At 36.7% G+C, this 11,185-nt stretch overlaps 1 long non-coding RNA gene across 2 annotated transcripts; it reads right to left on the bottom strand.

The window, feature by feature from the left end:
- Window positions 1-331: 331 nt before the first annotated feature.
- LOC125786902 (uncharacterized) lies at window positions 332-8,400 on the bottom strand. 2 transcript variants are annotated; one of them, XR_007428886.1, is made up of 5 exons: window positions 7,991-8,400; window positions 6,429-6,498; window positions 5,273-5,411; window positions 2,604-2,737; window positions 332-2,479 (listed from the first exon to the last, which is right to left on the bottom strand). It is a non-coding gene; the product is annotated as an uncharacterized LOC125786902 (long non-coding RNA). The 2 variants fall into 2 exon arrangements; XR_007428885.1 differs by lacking the exon at window positions 7,991-8,400 and having other exon boundaries at window positions 6,429-6,651.
- Window positions 8,401-11,185: the final 2,785 nt, after the last annotated feature.

The raw sequence follows: 11,185 nt of genomic DNA, 5'->3' as shown, positions 1-11,185 counted from the left end.
TTTATATAAATTCAATTAAAGGAATAACTTTCACTGAAATACAAAACTGAAATTGTCCTTGGAGCTGACATGACCTTATCAACCTTATCATATTTGGGAATATGAGACACATGGGATAATCAGCTTTTAACTTCAGAACATCTCTGTTCATTACATTAATAATAAATCAATAATTTCTGATTTATTCTTTCAGTGTTTAGTTGAAGTGTTAAAAAGTGGTTGAATGTGGGCATCAAATCCACATTTAATAAAATATTAAAATTATTTTTTTTCCATAAACACATTTCAAGAAACTTAGCGATAGTGTGATCAAATAAACAGACAAAAGTGATAGCAATAAAAAAACATTTATTGACAAAGTTAAGAAACAAAATTAAGAACAGTTTAAAAAAAAAAAAAAAAAAAAAAAAAAAAAAGTGTCCAAACCTCTTTTGAGTAAGCACAAAGGAGACAGCGGCAAAGAAAATTCTCTCAGAAAGAGAGATAGAAACCTTGAGAGGAACCCATACTCCTTGGGTCAATACACAAATTAAAAATGTAAAAATCTGAAAAAGACAAAGAGCATAAACATTAAATGAAACAAAAATATATACAATGCAAATATATAATCCCGTATAAAAGACATACAATTAATAAACCCGCCTTTAATTTTATAAAAAAATAAATAAAAAATAATGTATAATTAAGTACAGAAAGATTGATAGTAAAATAGTAAAAGGTAAGTACAATATTAATTGATTAAAGCACTAAAAGACAAATGTTAAAATGTTTTTAATGAATATAAGCCCAAAATAAGACTAAAACACCAATACAATAACCATTAATAAAGCAAGTAACTAAGCAATAAAAGAAATATATACAAAAAGTGTATGGATTAAAACACTAACAGTATACTACATAAAGATAAATACAGTTAAGTAATTAATAAACATCAAAAGATAAACAATATCAAGATAAAAGGATTAAAGCCTTAAGTACATGAACACAAATACAAAACAGGAAGAAATTAAAAGCATACAATACACAAAACGATTAAAACATTTATATAGTTAAAGAAAAATCATTACCTTTTTAAAAGTATGGAATCAATAGCTTTATTAATACCTGCTATTTTCCTTAGGTGTGTTTTATAAAAAAAACCCTCTAAACTAGAGTATAGAGCTGGGCGATATGGACGAAAAAAAAAAAATCTTAGATTTTTTTTTTTTTAAATCCAATTTTCGAATTAAATCGATTTTTTCCCCCTACTAAAGATGATAAAGAAATGGTTAAAAACTAGTTCTTATTTAATTTGTTTTCACTTAAAATGTTCCATTTGTGGTTAAAGTGCAACCAGAAACAAGCAAAAAAAAAACTATTGTAAACAGTGAGAACATCTAGTGACTTTTAGAAAGCTTTCTCCAACATAGTTTAGGTACTGACACAATGCACCCTCAAACTTAAAAAATAAATAAACACACCCTTAAAAACAAATAGAAATAAATAAAATGGTGCCCTTTTTTGATAAAACTTACAAAGTAGACAATAGAAAACAAGTACAATTTATATGCTCTTAAGTAAATACTTTTCCCTATTGGGCTAGAATTGCAAAACAAAGCATTTAAATAAGTGCCAGTGTTCTATAAAATGAGATCTTTTCTCATGAATATGCAAAACATCTTAACTTGTAGTGCATACAAAACCTGGAACACGGTTGGAAGATGTGCCAGGGACAGTTCCTTGTTTAACGTTGAATGGTGAACTGGTGCTGCTGCTGCGTTCATTCCTATGGTAGCAGCACTTCTCCCACTCCGCTACATGGCTCTGTTTAAGGTATAGTGATAAATTGGTTCACCTTACAGCGAGGACCTGTTTGGTCTACGTCCGACGCCGCAAAACCGAACCAACTCCAGATCACGGAGCTAGTTGCTCTTAAGCCCCGCCGTCATGTGTTTTGTGTATGTGCGTGTGTGTGCGTGTGTGTTTGTGCGTGCAAGGGAGGGAGGGAGGGAGGGAGGGAGGGAGGGAGGGGTGGGGGGTGCGCGTGCTGGAGGGAGGGAGGTATGGAGGGAGCTAGCTAAGCTCACTCTGTGCCCACAGAGGAGCGTCTGTGGTGAAAAAGAAAACTCAGAGAAAATCGATTTTCATAAAAACACATTGTCCTTAACTATAAATTCGAATTTATCGATAAAATCGATTAATCGCCCAGCTCTACTAGAGAACTCTCTAAACTAGAGATTGAAAATATAGATTTTTATAAATTATTATTATTATTGTTTTATATGGTACCTGACTGAGGTGTGCCTGATGTGGTGGCTGTGTCGTGGTGTATACTTAGCCAGGGGTCATAGAGCAGATGGTGGAGAGATGATCTGAGACTTCTTTGAGGTGATCTCCGTGCTGGTGTTGAAGGGTCACCTCTCACACACAGCAGGATGATTCCTATCTGCAACACTGTGGAGGATTTGGCCTCATGGGTAAACCACTCATGAGGAAGGTCCTGAAAAGTAAATTAGAGACAGTGACTGAGCGTTAAGGAATGTTTTTGACCTGAATCTCTATTCAGTAATGGTAGCTTCTACGAAGACAGTTCTCTGCCTGTAGTGTTCACTGAAAACCCATACCAGAAGAACAGAAGATGAAGGCGTGGTTCCTAACTGTACATCTGAACCAGGATGTTCTATGGCTTGAGGTCACAGTGCAGAACCCCTCTGGCATGGACCTCAATCACGCCTTCAACTAGCTGCCTTAGAAGTACCTGCAGAGTACACAGAGCACATTCTAGTAAAGTTAAATTGGCTGAAATTTATCCCAACATTTGCAAAACTTGTGATTGTCGGCACGCTGCCACGTTCAATAAAAAAATATATATAAGTACCTACAGAGTGTAAGAAACAGACAGAAGGAAATTACAGCCGTTATAGAACAGGCTAACAGTTATTCAGTGGGTAGCTGCTACATTAAGGGTGAAGAGTGTTCAGGTACCTAACGATTTTCCAATGATTTCACAGTTGCAGACAAATTTCCAGAGTCAGGATAAAATCACGAGAGTCTGGCTAGAGTCGAGCTGCAGTTGAGTTGCGGTCGTGTCATCTCAATCGTTAAGTGTAAGGTGGTTACGATTGAAAGTTTTAGTCAGTCGGGTTTGGGTACTGGCGCTCCGATAAAATCAACTGTGTTTGTTTTTTATTTATTAGCAGTGTGAGCAGCAACTGTAAGATTGAAAGAGCGTATTACTAGGGCTGGACCCGAATATTCAGGTATTCGGATATTCGTTCATTGAGTAGGTATTCGGTTTTTAATTTTGGTATTCGGATATTCGTTTTTTTTCCTCCTTTCCAGAGTTCCACCTCACTCTAACCACTTCTGTTCTCGCGGGTCCCGTCAGAATATCTTGCGCGCGGGACAGAACTGAACTGTTATTGGCTGGAGCAGGAGTTTAATCCAGACGATGCGGGAGCAAATTAATAAGAAAACTGTAATAATTGTAAAAAAAAAAAAAAAAAACCTAAAGAAAACTCTCAACGCGCAGGATGGACCGACACACACACGCACACACCGATGGTGTTTGGACTGGGGTAAGGGACGGGACCGCACTATTCAGCGCTGCTGTTTTAATAAATATATAAGTAAATTTGAAGCATTAAATGTAGTTTATTTAATTTATATTAGGAACGTGGGGCGGGAGCGGCAGAAATGTGTATGTGGCGGGCGGGCGCGGGATTAAAATAAGCAATTTTTTTGCGGAGCGGTAACGAGACAGAAACGCGGGAGCGTGGAAGAGTGGGTTTAAAAATCAGTCTCGCGCAGACCTCTATTATACATGATAAAAAAAAAATGCAGGCTCTTCGAAACTGATTTATATAATAAAACGTAAGGGGTAATGTGGCAACAGTAGGGGCTAAATCGGTTACAAAAGCCTGGCCTACAAAAATGATGTCTGAACGAATTTCCTCTTATCTAATATAATTTAAAATGGTTTAAAAATATAAAATAATTTCTAAGCAAACGAAATATTTCATATTGAGCTTATAGCCCAAGTGCAAAAATACAAAATCAGTAATACGGCTATGCCCTGCACAATCCTTAAACCGAAATAGACCAAGTACAATAACGTCATTAACAATGAGTTTCCTCTACTCTAATATAATTTAACATGGTTTAAAAATATAAAATAATTTCTAAACAAACGAAATATTTAATATTGAGCTTATAGCCCAAGTGCAAAAATACAAAATCAGTAATATGCCCTGCACAATCCTTTAACCGAAATAGACCAAGTACAGTTTACAATGACTGTCCTCTAATATAATTAACAATGTTTAAGAATATAAAATACTTCCTGAACAAACGTTTTTTTTGTTTGTTTTTTTAAGCAAATAGCCTAAGTGTGAAAAAACAAACAGCAATTTACTGGGCTGGCTTGCGCAGCGGAGAAACCGTGCAGCAGCCTCCTAGCCTGCTTACGCAGCGGATAAGCCGGTGTGGGGCAGCAGAAATTCCGGGATGAAAACACAAAGAAATCTGGGCTAAAAACACAGAAAAAATATGGGGTGAAAACACAAAAATCCGGGATAAAAACACCAAAAATCCGGGGTGAATATGTCTCGTCTGTCAGAGCAAATTGAACATTTTTCAGTGGATTAAAGGGGCCGTGATTTGCTTTTTTTTTTTTTACCTCTTTTTTAAAAACGAATATTTGCTTCGAATCAGTGCCGAATATCCGGAGCTCAAAAAACGCTATTCGGGCCAGCCCTACGTATTACACCTCTCTGTTTGGAAATATTTTAAAGTGGACTGCAAAGGCAGGATTTTACAAGGTGGGAAAGAAAAAAAATGCACATTCAACAACAAACATGATTTACCACCTGAGAAACAGGTGGTAAATCATTCCGTCCCTTAATTAGTTCCCCCGGTAAGTCAGTGATAAGAACAAATAGAGTAATAATATTAAGCTATTAATGTATTAACATATATATTCATCATCTTACATTTTTAAACTATTATTTTTTAAGCTAACTTTTGTAAAATGCATATTTACAGTTTTTTTTAAGCCAAGCTGCCTCAGCGTACTCTGAGAATTGTAACGATGTTTCTGTCTAATATTTTATTTTATATACAGTTTTTAGTTTTGATTTAGGTATGTTCTTAAATCATTGTTTCAATAATAATTAATTTATTAATAAAAACATAAGGGACAACTTGGATGTGTTCCTTTTTTTCCATTGCCAAAATATTGGATTAAGAAAAATAAATGACTGACTCAGAGGCTAAAAATGTGATTGGGACTTACCGCTCTGCACTACAATCTCAACATCCTGGGACCCTCCACTGCTGCTGATCTTCCTCTTTTGGGTGGGGATGGAGAAGGTGGCCAGTGCTTCAGCTGGAGCTCCAGGACACTGAGGATGTTGTGTCTTTTGGAACTGGGCCTGATTTTACAGAACAGAAACAAAACAGTTCATGGTAGCTGTATCAATTTATCCAATAAAGTAGATCTACAGGTCTTACTTTATATAAATAAAACTAACCGACATAAAATAGAATGAATAAAATATATATTTTTTAAAACACACAGGCCTGCATGAAAATGTTCAGGACATCCAGAATGGCAAGTATTTAAAAACACGGTCCAGTGTTAATTTTTAGTAACATGTTTAAAGTCTATACTATCTAAGGCAGTGAGACAAATACAGCAACTTTTCTAAAATTACACTCTTCTACTGCAGCACAGACTTACACTCCCTCCTTAAAAAAATGCTCAAAACCAGAAAAAAACAAACAAACACACCCTGGAAGGTTAGCTCTTTAAATAGCTTTTGACCAGCATAGGTAATGTTTATTTCTGGATGATCAGCTGGACTCAGCAGGGCCAACATTAGTAGACTAGTCTTTTAAAATTAATTAACTCATTTTTTTAAACCCATCAAGTCCAGTAACAGCTGTGTTTATTTGTTTTTTTAAAGTCACTGGTTAGCTGCGGGTGTAACTTCACAGACCGCGATCTCAGTTACAATTATGCAGCCACACATCTTATAAAATCTCCTTCTCCTAACCAAATATCCAGCACAACAAACCCAGCTTTAAACCCAAACCATCGCTATATAAACAGAGACAGAGGAGAAGTTTTCTTTCAGTGTTTTCTGACAGAAACTGTGAGGATTCAACAAAAAGACAAGAGTGTGTTTACTAATCCGTTACTCGTTCGTGATGAAGTTAACGCTAACTTGCACGTACAGTGGATTCACGCGGTTAGTTAATAGTATGCAAAATGCAGTGAATGCTGCTGTTTGGGGTCAAAATAAACTAAACACCTTAGCTAATAATCATGGACTGCAGAAAACTAAGCCGGAGACACAACAAACGCTAGCTCTGTAAGTTAGTTGTCTAACGGAGTTACGTTAAGTGCATAAACTGCCTGCACAGATCAGAACATAACAGCAGCTTACCTTTTCATGTTAAATCCTCGACGAAAGCATTCTTTTCTCATATCTTTATAAAATCCAGTTGCAGCGTCACCTGCTCGTTCAGAAACAAAACAAACACCCAGCGCTGTTTAAGAGCTGATTTACGACCTTCTCTCCAGCACAGGGTGTGTTTTTCTCAATCAGCAGCAGCTTTTAAACCACGCTGTAGTTCAGTAATAAGATCGCGTTTCACCGAGAGCTGAAACAGCCAGTTAGCTAACGGTAGTTAAAATACCTAACAGGCCTGAGAGCTCCTCTCTGTACTCCGGTCTAATTCGGCAGGGTTTTTGTAAATGTTTAATTTCTGAATCTTATTAATACTGAATTAAAGTATGGTAATCTGGCTAATGATAAAACGTCAACTAGCTTTTTACAAAAACACTTAGTTCATTTATACTTAATTTTAGCGGTGTGTTCCCACAAGACGAATTAAAAAAAAAAAAAAAAAGAGGGGGCCGACTGCGCATGCGCGAAATTTAGCGGCCGACTGCGCATGCGCGAAATTTAGCGGCCGACTGCGCATGCGCGAATATTAACGGCCGACTGCGCATGCGCGAATATTAACGGCCGACTGCGCATGCGCGAAATTTAACGGCCGACTGCGCATGCGCGAATATAAGCAGCCGACTGCGCATGCGCGAAATTTAGCGAATATTAGCGCATGCGCAGTCGCCGTTAATATTCGCGCATGCGCAGTCGGACGCTAAATTTCGCGCATGCGCAGTCGGCCGCTAAATTTCGCGCACGCGCAGTCGGCCACACCTTTTTTTATTTATTTATTTATTTTTCGTCTTGTGGGAACACACCGCTAAAATTAGGTATAAATTAACTAAAAGTGTTTCGGTAAAAAGCTAGTTGACTAGTTGATATTAGCCAGATTACCATACTTTAATTCAGTATTAATAAGATTCAGAAATTAAACATCTACAAAAACCCTGCCGAATTAGACCGGAGTACCGAGAGGAGCTCTCAGGCCTGTTAGGTATTTTAACTACCGTTAGCTAACTGGCTGTTTCAGCTCTCGGTGAAACGCGATCTTATTACTCAACTACAGCGTGATTTAAAAGCTGCTGCTGATTGAGAAAAACACACCCTGTGCTGGGAGAGAAGGTCGTGAATCAGCTCTTAAACGGCGTTGGGTGTTTATTTTGTTTCTGAACGAGCAGGTGCTGCTGCAGGTAATCGAGCTAACTGTAGCTAATTAGCCTAGCCGGTTGAGCTAACTGTAGCTAATTAGCTTAGCCAGCCATGCTCCGCTCGCTAACGTTAGCTATCTTACAGCGTTATTCGCCATTAACACGCTTCAAACAGTCTTTAAATAGTGGTAAGACTATTTAAAGCGTGTTAATCTATCTAACGCTGTAAGATAGCTAACGTTAGCGAGCGGAGGATGGCTGGCTAAGCTAATTAGCTACAGTTAGCTCGATTACCTACAGCAGCAACTGCTCGTTCAGAAACAAAACAAACACCCAGCGCCGTTTAAGTATCATAATAAGACCGCGCTTCACCGAGAGCTGAAACAGTCAGCTAACTAAATTACTCACCGGGATTTACAGAGCTCCGCCGCGCTGCTCTAATCTAATCCGGCATGGTAATAATCACTATCGGTGCTGAAGGCCCGCTGGAGGCCCGCTAGTGCCGCTGTTTTAAGACTGAGGGGCTTTAAATGAAAACAGAGTAAAAGGGAAACACAGTAAAGAGCAGCGCAGCGGACCTTCAGCACCAGAGTGAAGAAATACTGGATTATTTGACCCAATATTAATAACTGTTCCCCATAAAACACAGCGAGGCTTTGGACTCCTGCAGTCCCCATGCAGCTCCCGGAGAAAAGGACGTCTTTCTTGTGGCTACTGATTCAGTGGAGTGGAGCCACGACCATTCAAAACTAGGTTCGGGGTTTTTTTGTTGCCCGAAAGGTTTTTAATTTGTGTGTTTTAATATATTCATTATATGTTATATTGTATTAAAACGTGACATATAAACGTAAATAATCATAATTTAATAGGAACGGTGAAATATATTATTTTAATTATATTAAATATCATGCCTCAAAATCTCAGATCTCCCCCTCTTTTCCAGTGACTTTGGTTTCTTCCAAAAGTCTGTTGATGAGAGGGCGGGCGGAGCTGGACTGGAGAAAGAGGGACGGCGTTCTGTCGAATTCTGCTACCTTGTCGAACCGTGCTGCCCCAATGAATATTTAACTGTAAAAATACAAAAGAAGCACTATTTTAGGGCATGTACCCAGTGATATTCCAGTAGATGTACGTTATTAGATTTGGAGTGCATAATTCATTGTACCATGGCAAAGTTATAGTAAATATAGCTCATTACAAACTGCTTTTGTATTTATTTATGATAATAAGTGTAATTTTTAGTTTCCATTTACACTTCTGTGCAATGATAGTGCGTCCAGGTTGTTTAATGCACATAACGCCCCCTAAACCAGATTAATTATACATAAAACACGAGAAAGAATTAAATTGTGTAGGTCGGCGCATGCGCAGTACCTTTGGGAAGCATGTATCGATGGGTAGCAAAATTCGACAGAACACCGGACTAAAAAAACTGTTTTTAACACACCTTGGGTTTGGGCTGTATTCACTCAGTCGCAGTTAAATAAACTCACTGGCCATTTAGGAATCACTTAGACCAGAATTATAATAGAATAAACAATAAAATAATAAAATGTTATATAAAATCTAAAAAAAAAAATCACCAGTGTCAGTGGCTGTCTTTACACTACAAGCCTCAAGTGTTTTTTTTTTATTTTATATAAATTAACCTTAATATTAACCAATATTTTTTTGGCTGCTCTGCCAATGCTGGCTGATAATGACAGCACTAAGGGCATGAATACTGGCAAACAGATGCATGAAATCCACAAATAAAGAAATATGAAATTTGCAGTGGCCTTTTTTATGCCCAATCAGTTTGAAGACTGAGAACATATGTCTGCACTCCCCTCCAAAGGAATTGGGCGGAAAAAGCATTATTAAAAGATGAATAATGAAGACTGGAAATTGGAAATCAGTTAATTACAACTTTGTCAGTGTGTCCAGGCCCGGAGTGGCTAATGGGGAGATTCGTGAGGATTCCCGATGGGCCGGCTGTGTCTGCTGAAGTGTCTTATTGTGTACCTTGGGGAAGATGTGGGCAGTTATTAAGGAGTATATCTATGTTGGTGTTTTACCGGAGTCAAGCTATCCGCGCGTATACGCGCGATTTTACGGTAAACAGACGCGCAGGAGGAGAGCACGCTAAAAAACACAGAGAGAGACAGACACGTTTCAGTCGGTTATATTAATTCAGACATACATTAAGCCCAGAAACGAGAAGAAAACGGATTAAAATAACTCACCTCACTGTAGATTTAGTGCAGTACATTATCTATTTGATATAATACCATAACAATCCCATCGGTTTTTAAGAGAGAGAGAAAGTTTTATATTAATATTACTTGTTCAATCCATGCTTCAAATTAAATTTCTCATGAGTTTCCCAAAAGGCCAAAACAGATCCAGTACCTCTTAAAAGAGTCCATCCTAGACTATTACCTCTGCAAATTTGGGTAAATTGCACTGTATTGTTTATTTTATATTAATAAAAAAATGTATGCATGTTTAAAATTAAATTTCTCATGATTTTTCCATAATGCTAAAACAGATCAATGACCATTTGAAAGAGTCCAACCTAGGCTATGACTCCTGCAAGTTTTGGCAAATGTCACTGTATTGTTTATTTTATATTCATTTTTATTTTTATTCATGCTTAAAATAAATTTTCTCATGATTTTCCCATAATGCCAAAACAGCTTCACTACCATTTGAAAGAGTATGTTCTAGCCTATGACTCCTGCAAGTTTGGGCAAATTTCACTGTATTGTTTATTTTATATTCATTTTTGTATTTTTTTTATCATGCTTAAAATTCAATTTCTCATGATTTTCCCATAATGCCAAAACAGGTCCACTACCATTTGAAAGAGTCTGTCCTAGGCTATCACCTCTGCAAGTTTGGGCATATTTCACTGTATTGTTTATTTTATATTATTATTATTATTATTATTTTATTCATGTTTAAAATTAAATTTCTCATGATTTTCTTATAATGCCAAAACAGTTCCACTACAATTTGAAAGAGTAAAACATAGGCTATGACTCCTGCAAGTTTGGGCAAATTTCACTGTATTGTTTATTTTATATTAATTTTATAATTTTTTATTCAGGCTTAAAATTAAATTTCTCATGATTTTCCCATAATGCCAAAACAGTTCCACTACCATTTGAAAGAGTCTGTCCAAGGCTATGACTCCTGCACGTTTGGGCAAATTTCACTGTATTGTTTATTTTATATATATATATATATTTTTTTATTCATGTTTAAAATTAAATTACTCATGATTTTCCCATAATGCCAAAACAGGTCCATGACCATTTGAAAGAGTACAACATAGGCTATGACTCCTGCAAGTTTGGGCAAATTTCACTGTATTGTTTATTTTATATTCATTTGTTTTATTTTTTTATTCATGTTTAAAATTAAATTTCTCATGATTTTCCCATAATGCCAAAACAGTTCCACTACAATTTGAAAGGGTACAACATAGGCTATGACTCCTGCAAGTTTGGGCAAATTTCACTGTATTGTTTATTTTATATTATTTTATTTTTATTTTTTATTCATGTTTAAAATTAAATTACTACTGATTTTCCCATAATGCCAAAACAGTTCCAATAC

The sequence above is a fragment of the Astyanax mexicanus genome, chromosome 22 (assembly GCF_023375975.1).
Source record: "Astyanax mexicanus isolate ESR-SI-001 chromosome 22, AstMex3_surface, whole genome shotgun sequence".
Lineage (NCBI taxonomy): Eukaryota > Metazoa > Chordata > Actinopteri > Characiformes > Acestrorhamphidae > Astyanax > Astyanax mexicanus.
Note: the sequence above shows the minus strand (reverse complement) of the source record. Positions and strands in the feature narration are given on the sequence as shown.